Source organism: Echinops telfairi, unplaced genomic scaffold (assembly GCF_000313985.2).
Source record: "Echinops telfairi isolate 266 unplaced genomic scaffold, ASM31398v2 ScPeMD7_7439;HRSCAF=8477, whole genome shotgun sequence".
NCBI classification, from domain to species: domain Eukaryota; kingdom Metazoa; phylum Chordata; class Mammalia; order Afrosoricida; family Tenrecidae; genus Echinops; species Echinops telfairi.
Window position 1 is genome coordinate 5,297,970 of NW_022111339.1, and position 4,977 is coordinate 5,302,946.

Below are 4,977 nucleotides of genomic sequence, written 5' to 3' on the forward strand. Positions count from 1 at the left end.
AATTACTGAAGAGTTGGGGCAGGGCGCTGGTGATCAAATGACCCTAAGGGCCAGCATTTGAGAAGAGGAAGTCTGGAGTTGCTTGGAATTACAGGAGCCCTGGGTTGGTTACAAAGAAAAGCGGACACCTGGTACTGGTCAGAGATTTACCGGCAGAGTTTACAAGTGAGTGCTGAGCATCTTGAGGAATGCGACACACAGCATCGGGAGGTATTCTAATTGCTCTTTTTAACAGGAATGTGGGCTAATGTCATTAATGATGCAAAACCCACCAATATACAAGTCTTGGATCAGCATCGCCCTTGTTAAAATGTTGCTGTTGTTAGATGCTGCTGTGTTGGTTCCTACTCAGAGTGACCCAATATAAAGCAGAACAAAACACCACCAATTCGGTGCCATCCTCACCATTCTTGTTATGTTTGAGCCTAGTGGGGCAGCCACTGTACCAATTCGTCTGGTTGAGGGTGTCCTTCATGTTCATTGTCCCTCCACTTTACCATGTCCTTCTTTCCTGCCAGCAGGTCCAAAATGCATGAGGCAAAACCTTGCTCTCTTCACTTCCAAGGAGCATTGGACACTACTTCTTCCAAAACAGATTTGTTTGTTCTTCTGGCAGTCCATGGTACGTTCAATATTCTTTGCCAACACCCTAATTAAAATACACCAATTCTTCTTTGGTTTTCCTGATTCATTATCCAACTTTCATAAGCACTGAGGCTTCAGTAAGGGGCTTCTTAGTCCTCAAAGTGGTGTCCTTATTTGTCAGCACCTTAAAGAAGTCTTGTACAAATTTGCCCAATGCAATATGTTGTTTGATCTCAAGCCCCCTCTTACATGTGGTAAATCCTAACTCCCCTATGTATGGTTAGAATCCCATTCGGGAATGGGTTTTCTTTGTTATGTTAATGAGACCATATTACTGTAGGCATGTCTTAAACCATCTCTTTTGAGATATAAACGAGTTAAACAAGCAAGCAGCAGAGCAGAGACTAGGGAAGATAGATGTCAGATGAGAATCACCATGGAGCCAAAGACCTGACAGAGAGCCAGCCTTTCCATAAAGCTAGCACGCCAAATTCTGACCTCTAGCCTCCTACACTGTGGGAAAATAAATGTATGTTTGGGAAAAGTCGCCGAGTTGTGGTGCTCCTGTTATAGCAGCACTAGATGACTAAGACACTTGGCAAGGGAAGAACTTAGCTAAGGCTCTCCCAAAGAGAGATGTGGCCAGAGAGGCTGTACAGGAGGAATCCACTGATGGCAATTTCATTTGAGTAACATGACACATTGGGTACAGAGACTGCCTTTGCCATCTAGCCACCTACTAGTAGTTAGAGAGCCTAATGGAGGCCATGGCTTCAAGCAGATTGGAAGACAGAGGAAGAAAAGATGATGGCAGCAGGGAGGACATGGGAGTGAGACAGCAGAAAGTGATATAAAGTGGGGTAATAATCTGGAAAGAGCTGGACAGCAAACCTGAATTTTCAGCATCTTGGGCTCATCTTATTTCATTGGCATAACTTTTCCTGGCAGCAAATTATCCTCATATCCCGAATTCTTTGCCTATGCTGAAATGCTACTTTGGTTTTTTTGTGCCAACATCACACCTGTAAGAAAATATGGGTAGAGTTTAGTCAGTTAATCAGCTCACAGCTTGTGGTCCAACCAAATATATAGCTTTCTGGAGGCTGGCCTCTCTCTCCCTGCCTTGACCTTCCTGCCTTCTGGTCACCCTGAAAGCTGATGGAGCCCTTTGATGTTACCAGCACCATTGGATCCACATGGCTTTGCACCCAGCAGCTTGTGATATTCCCACATTCTTCATCATTGCATGTGGCTGTGTGAGTCTGAAGAGGGACTTATGGATGAGTGTCAGACCCGCAGACTTGAGTTGGTCTGGGCTGGGATGTTTTCTTGATATATCATCCCTTTTTGGTATAAAGCTCTGTCTTATACTTGTATGAATGTCACTGGATTTGGTTCTCCAGTCAATCGGCCTAACACGGCTTATAAGGCAACGAATCACATAAGTGGGCCTATCCAAATTGGTGGGCTACCATCCCATACTGGGAAATCTGTGATTGCTTTACATTCCCACAGCAATGGGATTGGACCAGGTTATGTTTGTGAATCCTTGGCAAGTTCATAAAAGCAGAGCCTCGGGGTTGTTCTTCTAGAAAACGTTGTATTCATTGGGCAGAGATTAATATTGCAACCACTTTGGGATGACCACTCTGGTAGATTCTGGGAGAAAAAGATGAAGAGGTCTAGTACCTGCACTCAAAGATCTCACCGTTGAAAGAGCGGTCAGATGTAGATAGGATCAATGACAATGTCGTGATGGCGACGGCAGCGTAAAAATCAAACTGCCTTTGAGTCGACTCCAAGTAATGGTGACCCCATGAACTATGTGTGTCACAGTACAACTGTGTTCCCTATGGTTTTCAATAGCTACAAAGAGATCACCAGTCCTTTCTTCTGAAATGCCCCAGGGTACCCGAGAACATCCAACCTGTCCATTAGCAACAGAGTAGATGAACTACTTGTCCTACCCACAGACACCAACAAAAGGGTTCAAAGTACCAAAACCAGACAGCGGGAAGTGGGACCTGAAGATTCAAGAAAGTTTCACTGAGGAAGTTTCACCAGAACAGGAGTTGGCCAGGTGGATGAGAGAGGCAAAGGAAGGTCATTCTTGGCAAAGGAGCAGTTAGGCAAAGTATGGGAATAAGACCAAGCATGATGAACTCCTGCGCTCATAACAGAGTCCTTTAAAGATCCCGTTCATTACTGTCACTCCCACCTCCCCACGTAAAGACAATAACAGGTCCATGGAGGCGGTGGGATAGGAAGAGGAGTGGAAACTATGCTTGTATTTGATAATGTCCCTGGAGTACAAAACACGATGGAGAATGCAGTCCCAACCGCTAACTCTCTCTCCCACCACCACAATCTTCTGTGGTGTTACAAGGAATCCACTCTTTTGTGCCGAGAACCCAAGTTTGTTAGTGGGATGACAATGCAGGCAGCTCACAGTGTCCCGTTTCCTGTCAATGGCAAATTCCTCCTTAATCTCATTACCACTAGAGTGTTAGATCCCATTATGGTATTACTCTTCTTAGCATATAGATAGAATTCTTATTTTTCCCTAAATGATTAAAATAAGTTTTGCCCCTTTCCACACTCTTTAAATGCTTTGCCAATGAGTGTTCCTCATTGCTGGTGAGATTGATTCACCTCTGGCTCTTTTCAAAAGGCATAGCATGAAGGAGATAACAGGTTCTGACAAGTGATTAAAGAATGATGAAGCCTACAGCTTTCATTGTGATTCCTGACACAGAGTTGGGAATATTTTATATTTCTCTTGTTACATGGGGCTTTACCAAACAATCCCCCCTACTCACGACCCCAATCGACCACCACCGACAACTGTAGCCTGCTAGCTGCATCTCTCTCTCTTTCTCTCTCTCTCTCTCTGATCACGATAAGCAGAAATGGAAAAGAACACTGAACCAAAAATAGCAGCACCATTTACTCTGACAGGATAGGAAACTAGCAGCTTCTGCTTGTGAGTTGAGGATCTTGAGCAAGCAACACCTTTGTGACTCCTTTTACTCATCTGTCACATCGAAATGATGGTAAAGATGCAAATCATTTCCCTAAAACAGAGTCTAGAATTAGTATGCGTTTGAGTTCAATTTGTACAGTGCGAAGTTCTCCCCCCCAAAAGATGGCCTAGAAGACCAAGTGGCAGAGATTGCCGTAAGGGTGGGGTGGGAGGAGGTCTTAGTAAAATTCTATTTAAAGCCAGGATTCTTGAGCCCTATTTGCAATTGTTTTTTGGTCAAAAGAAATGACAATTATTGTATGTGCTATTTAGCCTATAATTCCATAGAACATTCCGAAGCAGAAACGACCACTCCTTTTTTTAATCCTTTTTCTTCCTCTTTGTGTTGGAAATGAACTTGTATGTCACTAAAGACTCCAGGTCCACTTCAGTTTTACTTTTCCTCCTCTTTTAGCCCCTCAGACCACAATGCAGATCTGAGGAGTCAGGAACCTGGAGGGAGTGTCCTGCCTCCATCCCTCTCCCCTCCCTGCCCGCCCCACCCCTCTCTTCGTAGTTGTCAAAGTCTTGTCTATTGGTGTATAAACCACATTTCTTCTTCGTGTTTCTTTATAACAATGGTTACATTTGCAGGATTGACTGAGTTTGCTAAGCATAATATTATCTAGTTTTGACCAGGCCTCGCATTGTTGAAGAGAGTTATCACTGTTTTTCACTGAAAAATAAAATTCCTTAGTATGAATGTACCAGAGCTTGTTTATCCATTCCTTTGTAGTTGGGGTTTGAGTTGTTTTTGCTCGCCTAGAAATGGCTGAAATAAACATGGGTGTGCATATGTCTGTTCATGCTACATTCTTTATTTCTTTAGGGAGTATACGTGGTAGAGAGATTGATGGATAATAACGCACTTGAATTCACATTTGTTTAAGGAAGCGCCCTACTCGTACAACAGTGCCACCAGCAAGGTACAAGTATTCCTCTCTCTCCACGTCCTCCCCAGTCCTTGCGATTTTCCGTTTTATCGAATTTTGCCCAGAGAAGAGTTCAATGTTATGTGGGAAAGTAGGGGGAAATCACACATGTTGGAGTCCAACAACATGATTTCTGCTCTTTGATTGGCTTCTGGGTGACTCCCACCAGCTACAACACAGGTCATTAGTTCTCAAACATTTTGTACAGACACTGTCTGCAAAGAGGAGTAAATGGGTCATCTACCCAAGGATTCTGAGGAGAAATCTAGAGGAGGAGTGGGTTGTCTAATAAGCAAGGTAAGCCTGGGCTGACTTATACCTACTTATCTGTAGTGAACAAGTTTATTATTTCACCACAGCAAACACTCCGCGTCTAGGTCTGGCTGGTACCTGTCTCTCTTCCAGCCCCACAGCACCTTCCTGCAGAATCAAAGCCTC